Genomic DNA, 15,762 nt, shown 5'->3' on the forward strand with positions numbered 1-15,762 from the left:
AAAAAGAAGTTTTTGGTTTTCCATGGCAACAATATTTTTTCTTATTTATTATTTTAATACTGTGACTAACAGTAAAAACACATTCAGACGATTTAAGCTATTATAAATAGTATAAATAATATAACTGATAACTGATAAAATGAAAGGCAAACTAATATTGGCATCTCTCTTTGCTGTTTATGTAGCAGCACAGTGGTGGCGGTATGTAAATATTTAATTACAAAAAAAGTAATTGTAATTTTATGACCATCTAATAAGATTCTGTAATTTCTTAGTAATGTGTATTCCTTAATTCATGTGTATTATTTGCAGAACGAAACATCGCCGTGCATCACAACCCCAAGCACCTCCGAGTCTACCACGTCCACGTCCATTAATTTATCCAGTGGGTACCTGCCTTGCATGCAAGGAGGTAAACTGCTGGGTAAAAAGGCGGAAGTTAGTTTATACTTAGCTTACTTCCAAAAACGGTAAGCTAATAATATTTAAATAATATCATATTATGAGGAAAATTATTAATATAATTAAGAATAAGTAAATTTCAATGAGTATAAGTATAATTTTATTGTTCTCTGAAGGTCTGGGCGTACATGATGCTTCTAACCTTGTACATGCCAGTACAAAAGCTTATTTACTTTAGATGTTTATTTTGTTTTTCGTAACTTTGTTTAATCATATAATCATATATATAACTCTAACATGTTATTCTCATTCTTTCATTATGCTTGTTTAAATTTACATGGCAATACCGCAGAACATATCAGTAAAGTATTCCAGTGGCGGTTATCCAATAGGAATAGTGGACTATCACCAGATAAGTGAATTGAAAAATGTGTTGAATCTGAAATGATAATAAATATGATGACTTTACACTATAATCCTGCAATAACTACTTCTATAGAAATTACTATTCTACATTATTTTTAATTTGATGATGTAGCTATTAAAGCATATATCATATGTCTTCTGCTATCACAAACTAGAAAAAAACTGTAAATTATTAGGGTTAAGTGCTGTGACCTGTCTTAAGTGGTTTTCGCTTATGAACAAAATTTTTAATTCAATTTAATGATAATATGTCATTCACATGAGGAGGTGGTTATTAAATCATTTTCACTAGAAGGTGGAGCCAAATACTAATCTTCAGTTTGGTATACGTGAAAAATATAAAGGAATCATATTGCCTGCCTGAATAGTAATAATTAATGATAAAAAAAGCCATATTCTTCCTTAAGTATTATTTCAAATTTTTTAGGTGATAAATTTCTCCACAAGTTTCATGTATTGAAATAACAAATATTAGATTAAACTATAAACGGTGTAACTCTTCTTCTAAATTTTAGGTATATTCTTTTTTGTCTAATTATGTTCATTTTCTTTCTATTTTACAGCCTTCAAAATTTTTCGTGAATGGACACAATTTGAAATAAATATTTATTAAAAGTATAAAGGTATGTGAAACTTTGCATTTTCTTTTTTTTTCTTTCTTTATTTATGATATATTATATATAATGATAGTTTACATAAAAATGAGAGGTGAAATGTTCAAAACCGCCCCTAATTCGCAGTACTCTGTTTATATCGGTTTTTAAAATTTAATCTGTTTGTCTGTACGATTTAATTTTTTTTTTTTAATTTTCCACCCATAAGTCGAGAAATATATGTTGAATATAATGAAATTTTCATTAAGGTGACAAATTTAAGTTTTACAGATAACTTGATGAAACATTCTTACGGTTTTACTAGTTATTCTTGCAATTATCAAATGTAGTACTATGAATGTAGGACAAACTATAACAAACGACAAACATCACAAGCATTGTGTTGTTATTAAAGTTGAGGCACAAAAACCCGTACACAAAAACTGACGTCATCAATTCATAATATTGGTATGGTGTCATGATGGAGAAATGAAAAAAAAACGTTTAGTACACTTGTTGCATGGATGCCAAATCATGTACATTGAGTGATTAAGAATAAAGATAAACATATTAATTATATTAGATATTCACAGATTGTACAAGTATGGTTTCATTTGGAACTATTATTGAATAACTTCCTTGTCTGGATTAATTTGCATGCTTAATTTAACACTCTAGATTATTTTATTTTTAACATTCAATCATTCTAATTTAACTATTCTTTGTGTTTTACAGGCATCAAAATTTTTAACAATATTATTTAAGAAACGTGGGCATAAGACATTTTATAAATTATTCTACTTTGTTAAGGAAATTTAAATTAAAATTTATCGGTGAAAAATCAAGTGTTTAATTTGGGGAAAAAAAGGTTAGTGAAATTGCACTTTGTTTTATAAGAAGATGGCACGTTGTAATTTTTTAGCTGTATGATAAAAGTTTCTTTAGTAATGAAATAAACTTATCGTTACAATAGATTATTATTTACAAAAGTACTCTAGTAATAATAATTGCTATTCTTTGTTTCATACTTATCGTAATGTAAGGACATAATTAGGATCGAAATAGAGGAGGAATGAGGTGTAAGCCCACTCGCATAAAAGAAAAGTTTACTTAGTAAACTGAGGTAGTCGTAATATAGCGGGTTAGGGATTGTGATGGTTTTCTAATATATTCAATATAAAGAATTTCTATCAAAGTATAGGCTACTATATTATCTTTGATGATTGACGTGGTAGTGCCTCTTTTGAAACCTTTCTAGGTCAGTAAGTTCCTTTTTGAGTAAGTATGTGAGATTTAGTGCTCTGACTACCAATATAGAGTTTATTTAAAAAATGAGTACCATTCCTTTTTGGAGATTTAGTAGTAATTAATTTACGAATGCAATCACAAAAATTATTACGATTTATATGAATACAAGATAGATATTTATTAATTACCAGCAATACACATAAAGTAATATGTGTGATGCGAAGAGTCATCTGTTTTCAGTTCATTATTTCAAATATTCAAATTGTTATTTCAGTAATTTTTAAAATTCGGGTGATGCAATGCCAAGCTGGTTATAGGACAATTTCTGATGACATAGATATCTCGTTGTTTATATTAACTTTCTTATAACACTACTTAATATTTGGTATTTACGTAAAAAGTTTTTAATTGTTTGTATATTGTTATAAAAATAATTTTTTTTTAATTTCAGTACTGAAGAAGCATTTGAAAGCAAATTGTATGAAGTTGAATATGATAATTTTAAAGTTCAAATTTGAAAAAAAATCATAAAATCTGTAACAAGTTATAAAAGTAAAACATCATCATAAAATTTATTTAATGAAATGTACACTACAATTATAAAAATTCTTAATTTGATATTAGTTATTAATTTGTAAAACATTTGATCACATTGCATGTATTATTTGGAAAATTAAGCCAAACTTATTTACCTTTAAGGGGATACCCTTCTTCATTAAATAATTCTGTTGTAGTACAATAAATGTTTTCCTTTTTTTATTTTAATTTTTATATTTTATTTGTTATAAAGTATAATATCAATCTATGATGTGTTTTACGTTTTATATGCTTTTGTGTTTTTGGAACTTTGATCCATGAATTATAATAAAAGTTTCAAAGTAAAAATGTTGATAAAATATAGAACTATGATTTTTTTTCTAAGTAGCAGTCCTTCCAACAACTGGTAAACACTTTGTTTGCTAAATTTACAATAAATAGCACTTGCTGTACAGTAGCAACATATTCCGCCAGACCTTTGATTATATAAATGTTGGAATACCATCAAAACTAGTACAGCTCTGGATCTAATAGAGTTAACATCCTAGATTCTAAAAGCTAGACTTTTTTGCTGTTGAAATCGCAAGGACGTGTTTGTTTAATCCAGCTATTGTTATCAGATGTTTTGAGCATTGTACACCAAAGATAAGAGGAAAGTGCAGGCCAAAGAAGAACGAAGAGGTCTTCGGAAGAAGAAGAGGGAGAAGAAGAAGAAGGAAGACCAACCACTCGTCTCAACATCACGAACTGGAGTCCGGAACAGAGCCCAGCAGAGATGCGTCCTGAAGGGCAGCCATACCAGAAGCGGATGAAGAGCTTCTACACAACCTCTCCTTTTCAAAACTTACAGGAAAGATAAAATAACCCAGCAATTGCGACTCCTCCGGAAAAGGAGACACATTGCTCTTTCCTTATAGCTAGTGCCACGTTGTGGCGTATTCCTGCTAGCTTATTAAGCGTTAGCACCGAAAGGACTTCAGTGGACGTTCTGAAGGGGAATTACGTCGGGAGGACAGGCTTTATAAGCCTAGTTTTCTGCGTTCGGCCCATGAAATGGGTTCGATAACGCTGGTTGAACAATGGATTGGAATGCAATTAAATACGTCTTAAAATACTAAATAATAATAAAGAAAACTTGAAAAAATTAGACCCGCTAACTAAAAATAAACCTCAAAAACACGCCCGATAGAATCACCCAGCAGCAAGGGACTCTATCCAGGTTCTGCGATAAAGTAGGGAGTAATAAACTCCCGCCAACTTTGCATTCCATTCCATTCCAAAGATAGGAACACCTTGCTCCACATGTTGAATCTCAGTGGCTATCCCACTTTCAGATTCATCTAGTACATTTTGAGGGTTTAGAGGTTGCAATAAAAGTACTTGTTCACCATTAGGCACTGGGCTTATGGCATATAAGGAATTTCTCTGTCATACTATAGGCTACTATATTATCTTGAAAGTTTTGGTGATTGACATTGTAGTGGCCCTTTTGAAGTAGTTAACAGGTCAAGGTGATTATTACAAAGATTATAAATGATTATATACCAAATATAGAAACATCACGTTGTTCCTCCTCATGTTGAATTTCAGTAGTAGTAAAGTTTGATGCTTTGGAGGTTCCAGTGAAAGTACATCACCACCATTAAGCGCTGGGCTTATAGCAAATGTCTTGTATTCTGCACTCATGTGCCCAATTCTTCTCTGAAAGAACAATTTACAAAATGCTTTTAAAATCCAACAATTGGTGAAGGGAAAATTCTGACACTCACTTCCATAAGGTACAGAAGAGGCGACGGTTGTACAAATTAATAATTGCTTGTTTATAAAAACAGGTGACAAAAGAAGGGACTGAAATACTCATCATATATATATATATATATATCGATTTTGCTATTACATATGCTGTCGTTCTCCTCAAAGGGATGATGAATGGTACTGAGTATAAGGCACTGTTTTGCCCAGGAAGTGGGAAACTGAACCCATAAGCGGAAGAACTTCTTCAAGAAATCATAAGTAGTAGAATACAGAAAGCAACGGAAGGCATTGTATTGAAGGTCCTAGTGATAATCTCTCGCATTACACTATGATGCTATCTGGAAAGTACAGTATTGAAGAAGATCCCATATTCTGTCATTTTAAATTTATTATACAAAATCTGCAATTACTAATGGTCATGTAATGGGAAGATAATATACTATTCTTTGGTGGACATCTAAAAAGTTAAAAAATCATGGACATCTAAAAAGATATCTAGGCCTAAAAAGTTTAATTATAAATCATAAGTTTCATAAACGTATTTATTTCTGTATTCTTTGTTTCTAATTCAAAAAGTAAATTAATCGACTTTTCCTTTCTGAAGGACAGTGATTTGATGAGACCGCTTGATCTTCACATCATTAAGCTGAGAACAAGTGCTTTCGAAAGATGTTAATCTGTAATTAAAGGAAAAAGGGAAATCTTGTTGACCAGCCTGTTATATTTGAAACAACGTTTGTCTCTGGTTTGAAATGATTTGTAGGATATTTCCATAATAATTGATAATGTATTAATATATCTGTTATTTTTAAAAAGTATTCATTTCTACTTAGTGGTTATTGTGTATAATGATTTTCTGTATGATTATGTTTGCAAGTTTGTATACTGTTTAATTAGGTATTCAGTACTGTATTTTATCTTTTTTGTATTTTACGTTTGAGATTATTATTGCCGACATATAAGCAAAGTGTGTAAGGACAACAGTTACATCAATTAGGTTGACTTTTGCAAATCCTACAGTTTTAATAAAGAGAATACTGCATTTTTATTAGTTTGTAATGAATCGCATAAAGTCTGAAGCTACTGATTTTCACTTGTTTGTCCCAATTATACAGATATGTCCGCTATGAATTCTTGCCTGAATTTTGGTATTCACTAATCTCAAAAATGTTGTTCGTTTTTCATTTTGAATATTTTCGACTGAATTTTATTTTCTTAAACCTAGCGTAGATTATGAAAAAAACATTATGTTCGGTAGTGCATGTTAATAGAATGTTTCTCTACTTAAAAATTATTGCTTTTTAAGTGGTTGTGTTTATTTTTGTCTGCAATTTCATGTGTTATTCTTCTTATATTCTTTAATATAACTTATTTACATTTTTATAAATTTCATATAAAATTAGGATATCTTATAAAATGATCGTTAGATTGATTGATGACCTGTAGACCTGTTGATTGATTCTCGTCTTATTCTTCCCAGCACATTCCCTCAAATTTATTCTTCTTCTTTGTGCCGAGTGGGTCAGCTACCTTTATTCCATGTATAAATATATAAAGTTCCATATATAAAGTAAAGGTACAGCGATGTTTACTGGTAGCATGCAGTTAAATATTTGATCGTACTTTAAAATTATTTGTAACTAAAGAAAAAATAAAATATAATTTAAAAACATAAAGTGCAGTGTTGCGGGTAACTATGGTAAAAAAAGAAGTTTTTGGTTTTCCATGGCAACAATATTTTTTCTTATTTATTATTTTAATACTGTGACTAACAGTAAAAATACATTCAGACGATTTAAGCTATTATAAATAGTATAAATAATATAACTGATAACTGATAAAATGAAAGGCAAACTAATATTGGCATCTGTCTTTGCTGTTTATGTAGCAGCACAGTGGTGGCGGTATGTAAATATTTAATTACAAAAAAAGTAATTGTAATTTTATGACCATCTAATAAGATTCTGTAATTTCTTAGTAATGTGTATTCCTTAATTCATGTGTATTATTTGCAGAACGAAACGTCGCCGTGCATCACAACCCCAAGCACCTCCGAGTCTACCACGTCCACGTCCATTAATTTATCCAGTGGGTACCTGCCTTGCATGCAAGGAGGTAAACTGCTGGGTAAAAAGGCGGAAGTTAGTTTATACTTAGCTTACTTCCAAAAACGGTAAGCTAATAATATTTAAATAATATCATATTATGAGGAAAATTATTAATATAATTAAGAATAAGTAAATTTCAATGAGTATAAGTATAATTTTATTGTTCTCTGAAGGTCTGGGCGTACATGATGCTTCTAACCTTGTACATGCCAGTACAAAAGCTTATTTACTTTAGATGTTTATTTTGTTTTTCGTAACTTTGTTTAATCATATATATAACTCTAACATGTTATTCTCATTCTTTCATTATGCTTGTTTAAATTTACATGGCAATACCGCAGAACATATCAGTAAAGTATTCCAGTGGCGGTTATCCAATAGGAATAGTGGACTATCACCAGATAAGTGAATTGAAAAATGTGTTGAATCTGAAATGATAATAAATATGATGACTTTACACTATAATCCTGCAATAACTACTTCTATAGAAATTACTATTCTACATTATTTTTAATTTGATGATGTAGCTATTAAAGCATATATCATATGTCTTCTGCTATCACAAACTAGAAAAAAACTGTAAATTATTAGGGTTAAGTGCTGTGACCTGTCTTAAGTGGTTTTCGCTTATAAACAAAATTTTTAATTCAATTTAATGATAATATGTCATTCACATGAGGAGGTGGTTATTAAATCATTTTCACTAGAAGGTGGAGCCAAATACTAATCTTCAGTTTGGTATACGTGAAAAATATAAAGGAATCATATTGCCTGCCTGAATAGTAATAATTAATGATAAAAAAAGCCATATTCTTCCTTAAGTATTATTTCAAATTTTTTAGGTGATAAATTTCTCCACAAGTTTCATGTATTGAAATAACAAATATTAGATTAAACTATAAACGGTGTAACTCTTCTTCTAAATTTTAGGTATATTCTTTTTTGTCTAATTATGTTCATTTTCTTTCTATTTTACAGCCTTCAAAATTTTTCGTGAATGGACACAATTTGAAATAAATATTTATTAAAAGTATAAAGGTATGTGAAACTTTGCATTTTCTTTTTTTTTCTTTCTTTATTTATGATATATTATATATAATGATAGTTTACATAAAAATGAGAGGTGAAATGTTCAAAACCGCCCCTAATTCGCAGTACTCTGTTTATATCGGTTTTTAAAATTTAATCTGTTTATCTGTACGATTTAATTTTTTTTTTTTAATTTTCCACCCATAAGTCGAGAAATATATGTTGAATATAATGAAATTTTCATTAAGGTGACAAATTTAAGTTTTACAGATAACATGATGAAACATTCTTACGGTTTTACTAGTTATTCTTGCAATTATCAAATGTAGTACTATGAATGTAGGACAAACTATAAGAAACGACAAACATCACAAGCATTGTGTTGTTATTAAAGTTGAGGCACAAAAACCCGTACACAAAAACTGACGTCATCAATCCATAATATTGGTATGGTGTCATGATGGAGAAATGAAAAAAAAAACGTTTAGTACACTTGTTGCATGGATGCCAAATCGTGTACATTGAGTGATTAAGAATAAAGATAAACATATTAATTATATTAGATATTCACAGATTGTACAAGTATGGTTTCATTTGGAACTATTATTGAATAACTTCCTTGTCTGGATTAATTTGCATCCTTAATTTAACACTCTAGATTATTTTATTTTTAACATTCAATCATTCTAATTTAACTATTCTTTGTGTTTTACAGGCATCAAAATTTTTAACAATATTATTTAAGAAACGTGGGCATAAGACATTTTATAAATTATTCTACTTTGTTAAGGAAATTTAAATTAAAATTTATCGGTGAAAAATCAAGTGTTTAATTTGGGGAAAAAAGGGTTAGTGAAATTGCACTTTGTTTTATAAGAAGATGGCACGTTGTAATTTTTTAGCTGTATGATAAAAGTTTCTTTAGTAATGAAATAAACTTATCGTTACAATAGATTATTATTTACAAAAGTACTCTAGTAATAATAATTGCTATTCTTTGTTTCATACTTATCGTAATGTAAGGACATAATTAGGATCGAAATAGAGGAGGAATGAGGTGTAAGCCCACTCGCATAAAAGAAAAGTTTACTTAGTAAACTGAGGTAGTCGTAATATAGCGGGTTAGGGATTGTGATGGTTTTCTAATATATTCAATATAAAGAATTCCTATCACGGTATAGGCTACTATATTATCTTTGATGATTGACGTGGTAGTGCTTTTTTTGAAACCTTTCCAGGTCAGTAAGTTCCTTTTTGAGTAAGTATGTGAGATTTAGTGCTCTGAATACCAATATAGAGTTTATTTAAAAAATGAGTACCATTCCTTTTTGGAGATTTAGTAGTAATTAATTTACGAATGCAATCACAAAAATTATTACGATTTATATGAATACAAGATAGATATTTATTAATTACCAGCAATACACATAAAGTAATATGTGTGATGCGAAGAGTCATCTGTTTTCAGTTCATTATTTCAAATATTCAAATTGTTATTTCAGTAATTTTAAAAATTCGGGTGATGCAATGCCAAGCTGGTTATAGGACAATTTCTGATGACATAGATATCTCGTTGTTTATATTAACTTTCTTATAACACTACTTAATATTTGGTATTTACGTAAAAAGTTTTTAATTGTTTGTATATTGTTATAAAAATAATTTTTTTTTAATTTCAGTACTGAAGAAGCATTTGAAAGCAAATTGTATGAAGTTGAATATGATAATTTTAAAGTTCAAATTTGAAAAAAAATCATAAAATCTGTAACAAGTTATAAAAGTAAAACATCATCATAAAATTTATTTAATGAAATGTACACTACAATTATAAAAATTCTTAATTTGATATTAGTTATTAATTTGTAAAACATTTGATCACATTGCATGTATTATTTGGAAAATTAGGCCAAACTTATTTACCTTAAAGGGGATACCCTTCTTCATTAAATAACTCTGTTGTAGTACAATAAATGTTTTCCTTTTTTTTATTTTAATTTTTATATTTTATTTGTTATAAAGTATAATATCAATCTATGATGTGTTTTACGTTTTATATGCTTTTGTGTTTTTGGAACTTTGATCCATGAATTATAATAAAAGTTTCAAAGTAAAAATGTTGATAAAATATAGAACTATGATTTTTTTTCTAAGTAGCAGTCCTTCCAACAACTGGTAAACACTTTGTTTGCTAAATTTACAATAAATAGCACTTGCTGTACAGTAGCAACATATTCCGCCAGACCTTTGATTATATAAATGTTGGAATACCATCAAAACTAGTACAGCTCTGGATCTAATAGAGTTAACATCCTAGATTCTAAAAGCTAGACTTTTTTGCTGTTAAAATCGCAAGGACGTGTTTGTTTAATCCAGCTATTGTTATCAGATGTTTTGAGCATTGTACACCAAAGATAAGAGGAAAGTTCAGGCCAAAGAAGAACGAAGAGTTCTTCGGAAGAAGAAGAGGGAGAAGAAGAAGAAGGAAGACCAACCACTCGTCTCAACATCACGAACTGGAGTCCGGAACAGAGCCCAGCAGAGATGCGTCCTGAAGGGCAGCCATACCAGAAGCGGATGAAGAGCTTCTACACAACCTCTCCTTTTCAAAACTTACAGGAAAGATAAAATAACCCAGCAATTGCGACTCCTCCGGAAAAGGAGACACATTGCTCTTTCCTTATAGCTAGTGCCACGTTGTGGCGTATTCCTGCTAGCCTATTAAGCGTTAGCACCGAAAGGACTTCAGTGGACGTTCTGAAGGGGAATTACGTCGGGAGGACAGGCTTTATAAGCCTAGTTTTCTGCGTTCGGCCCATGAAATGGGTTCGATAATGCTGGTTGAACAATGGATTGGAATGCAATTAAATACGTCTTAAAATACTAAATAATAATAAAGAAAACTTGAAAAAATTAGACCCGCTAACTAAAAATAAACCTCAAAAACACGCCCGATAGAATCACCCAGCAGCAAGGGACTCTATCCAGGTTCTGCGATAAAGTAGGGAGTAATAAACTCCCGCCAACTTTGCATTCCATTCCATTCCAAAGATAGGAACACCTTGCTCCACATGTTGAATCTCAGTGGCTATCCCACTTTCAGATTCATCTAGTAAATTTTGAGGGTTTAGAGGTTGCAATAAAAGTACTTGTTCACCATTAGGCACTGGGCTTATGGCATATAAGGAATTTCTCTGTCATACTATAGGCTACTATATTATCTTGAAAGTTTTGGTGATTGACATTGTAGTGGCCCTTTTGAAGTAGTTAACAGGTCAAGGTGATTATTACAAAGATTATAAATGATTATATACCAAATATAGAAACATCACGTTGTTCCTCCTCATGTTGAATTTCAGTAGTAGTAAAGTTTGATGCTTTGGAGGTTCCAGTGAAAGTACATCGCCACCATTAAGCGCTGGGCTTATAGCAAATGTCTTGTGTTCTGCACTCATGTGCCCAATTCTTCTCTGAAAGAACAATTTACAAAATGCTTTTAAAATCCAACAATTGGTGAAGGGAAAATTCTGACACTCACTTCCATAAGGTACAGAAGAGGCGACGGTTGTACAAATTAATAATTGCTTGTTTATAAAAACAGGTGACAAAAGAAGGGACTGAAATACTCATCATATATATATATATATGTATATATATCGATTTTGCTATTACATATGCTGTCGTTCTCCTCAAAGGGATGATGAATGGTACTGAGTATAAGGCACTGTTTTGCCCAGGAAGTGGGAAACTGAACCCATAAGCGGAAGAACTTCTTCAAGAAATCATAAGTAGTAGAATACAGAAAGCAACGGAAGGCATTGTATTGAAGGTCCTAGTGATAATCTCTCGCATTACACTATGATGCTATCTGGAAAGTACAGTATTGAAGAAGATCCCATATTCTGTCATTTTAAATTTATTATACAAAATCTGCAATTACTAATGGTCATGTAATGGGAAGATAATATACTATTCTTTGGTAGACATCTAAAAAGATATCTAGGCCTAAAACGTTTAATTATAAATCATATGTTTCATAAACATATTTATTTCTGTATTCTTTGTTTCTAATTCAAAAAGTAAATTAATCGACTTTTCCTTTCTGAAGGACAGTGATTTGATGAGACCGCTTGTTCTTCACATCATTCAGCTGAGAACAAGTGCTTTCGAAAGATGTTAATCTGTAATTAAAGGAAAAAAGGAAATCTTGTTGACCAGCCTGTTATATTTGAAACAACGTTTGTCTCTGGTTTGAAATGATTTGTAGGATATTTCCATAATAATTGATAATGTATTAATATATCTGTTATTTTTAAAAGGTATTCATTTCTACTTAGTGGTTATTGTGTATAATGATTTTCTGTATGATTATGTTTGCAAGTTTGTATACTGTTTAATTAGGTATTCAGTACTGTATTTTATATCTATTTGTATTTTACGTTTGAGATTATTATTGCCGACATATAAGCAAAGTGTGTAAGGACAACAGTTACATCAATTAGGTTGACTTTTGCAAATCCTACAGTTTTAATAAAGAGAATACTGCATTTTTATTAGTTTGTAATGAATCGCATAAAGTCTGAAGCTACTGATTTTCACTTGTTTGTCCCAATTATACAGATATGTCCGCTATGAATTCTTGCCTGAATTTTGGTATTCACTAATCTCAAAAATGTTGTTCGTTTTTCATTTTGAATATTTTCGACTGAATTTTATTTTCTTAAACCTAGCGTAGATTATGAAAAAAACATTATGTTCGGTAGTGCATGTTAATAGAATGTTTCTCTACTTAAAAATTATTGCTTTTTAAGTGGTTGTGTTTATTTTTGTCTGCAATTTCATGTGTTATTCTTCTTATATTCTTTAATATAACTTATTTACATTTTTATAAATTTCATATAAAATTAGGATATCTTATAAAATGATCGTTAGATTGATTGATGACCTGTAGACCTGTTGATTGATTCTCGTCTTACTCTTCCCAGCACATTCCCTCAAATTTATTCTTCTTCTTTGTGCCGAGTGGGTCAGCTACCTTTATTCCATGTATAAATATATAAAGTTCCATATATAAAGTAAAGGTACAGCGATGTTTACTGGTAGCATGCAGTTAAATATTTGATCGTACTTTAAAATTATTTGTAACTAAAGAAAAAATAAAATATAATTTAAAAACATAAAGTGCAGTGTTGCGGGTAACTATGGTAAAAAAAGAAGTTTTTGGTTTTCCATGGCAACAATATTTTTTCTTATTTATTATTTTAATACTGTGACTAACAGTAAAAACACATTCAGACGATTTAAGCTATTATAAATAGTATAAATAATATAACTGATAACTGATAAAATGAAAGGCAAACTAATATTGGCATCTCTCTTTGCTGTTTATGTAGCAGCACAGTGGTGGCGGTATGTAAATATTTAATTACAAAAAAAGTAATTGTAATTTTATGACCATCTAATAAGATTCTGTAATTTCTTAGTAATGTGTATTCCTTAATTCATGTGTATTATTTGCAGAACGAAACGTCGCCGTGCATCACAACCCCAAGCACCTCCGAGTCTACCACGTCCACGTCCATTAATTTATCCAGTGGGTACCTGCCTTGCATGCAAGGAGGTAAACTGCTGGGTAAAAAGGCGGAAGTTAGTTTATACTTAGCTTACTTCCAAAAACGGTAAGCTAATAATATTTAAATAATATCATATTATGAGGAAAATTATTAATATAATTAAGAATAAGTAAATTTCAATGAGTATAAGTATAATTTTATTGTTCTCTGAAGGTCTGGGCGTACATGATGCTTCTAACCTTGTACATGCCAGTACAAAAGCTTATTTACTTTAGATGTTTATTTTGTTTTTCGTAACTTTGTTTAATCATATAATCATATATATAACTCTAACATGTTATTCTCATTCTTTCATTATGCTTGTTTAAATTTACATGGCAATACCGCAGAACATATCAGTAAAGTATTCCAGTGGCGGTTATCCAATAGGAATAGTGGACTATCACCAGATAAGTGAATTGAAAAATGTGTTGAATCTGAAATGATAATAAATATGATGACTTTACACTATAATCCTGCAATAACTACTTCTATAGAAATTACTATTCTACATTATTTTTAATTTGATGATGTAGCTATTAAAGCATATATCATATGTCTTCTGCTATCACAAACTAGAAAAAAACTGTAAATTATTAGGGTTAAGTGCTGTGACCTGTCTTAAGTGGTTTTCGCTTATGAACAAAATTTTTAATTCAATTTAATGATATGTCATTCACATGAGGAGGTGGTTATTAAATCATTTTCACTAGAAGGTGGAGCCAAATACTAATCTTCAGTTTGGTATACGTGAAAAATATAAAGGAATCATATTGCCTGCCTGAATAGTAATAATTAATGATAAAAAAAGCCATATTCTTCCTTAAGTATTATTTCAAATTTTTTAGGTGATAAATTTCTCCACAAGTTTCATGTATTGAAATAACAAATATTAGATTAAACTATAAACGGTGTAACTCTTCTTCTAAATTTTAGGTATATTCTTTTTTGTCTAATTATGTTCATTTTCTTTCTATTTTACAGCCTTCAAAATTTTTCGTGAATGGACACAATTTGAAATAAATATTTATTAAAAGTATAAAGGTATGTGAAACTTTGCATTTTCTTTTTTTTTTCTTTCTATATTTATGATATATTATATATAATGATAGTTTACATAAAAATGAGAGGTGAAATGTTCAAAACCGCCCCTAATTCGCAGTACTCTGTTTATATCGGTTTTTAAAATTTAATCTGTTTATCTGTAGGATTTAATTTTTTTTTTTTAATTTTCCACCCATAAGTCGAGAAATATATGTTGAATATAATGAAATTTTCATTAAGGTGACAAATTTAAGTTTTACAGATAACTTGATGAAACATTCTTACGGTTTTACTAGTTATTCTTGCAATTATCAAATGTAGTACTATGAATGTAGGACAAACTATAACAAACGACAAACATCACAAGCATTGTGTTGTTATTAAAGTCATCAATCCATAATATTGGTATGGTGTCATGATGGAGAAATGAAAAAAAAACGTTTAGTACACTTGTTGCATGGATGCCAAATCGTGTACATTGAGTGATTAAGAATAAAGATAAACATATTAATTATATTAGATATTCACAGATTGTACAAGTATGGTTTCATTTGGAACTATTATTGAATAACTTCCTTGTCTGGATTAATTTGCATGCTTAATTTAACACTCTAGATTATTTTATTTTTAACATTCAATCATTCTAATTTAACTATTCTTTGTGTTTTACAGGCATCAAAATTTTTAACAATATTATTTAAGAAACGTGGGCATAAGACATTTTATAAATTATTCTACTTTGTTAAGGAAATTTAAATTAAAATTTATCGGTGAAAAATCAAGTGTTTAATTTGGGGAAAAAAAGGTTAGTGAAATTGCACTTTGTTTTATAAGAAGATGGCACGTTGTAATTTTTTAGCTGTATGATAAAAGTTTCTTTAGTAATGAAATAAACTTATCGTTACAATAGATTATTATTTACAAAAGTACTCTAGTAATAATAATTGCTATTCTTTGTTTCATACTTATCGTAATGTAAGGACATAATTAGGATCAAAATAGAGGAGGAAT

This window comes from Lycorma delicatula, chromosome 1, assembly GCF_047948215.1.
Source record: "Lycorma delicatula isolate Av1 chromosome 1, ASM4794821v1, whole genome shotgun sequence".
Classification (NCBI taxonomy): Eukaryota; Metazoa; Arthropoda; class Insecta; order Hemiptera; family Fulgoridae; genus Lycorma; species Lycorma delicatula.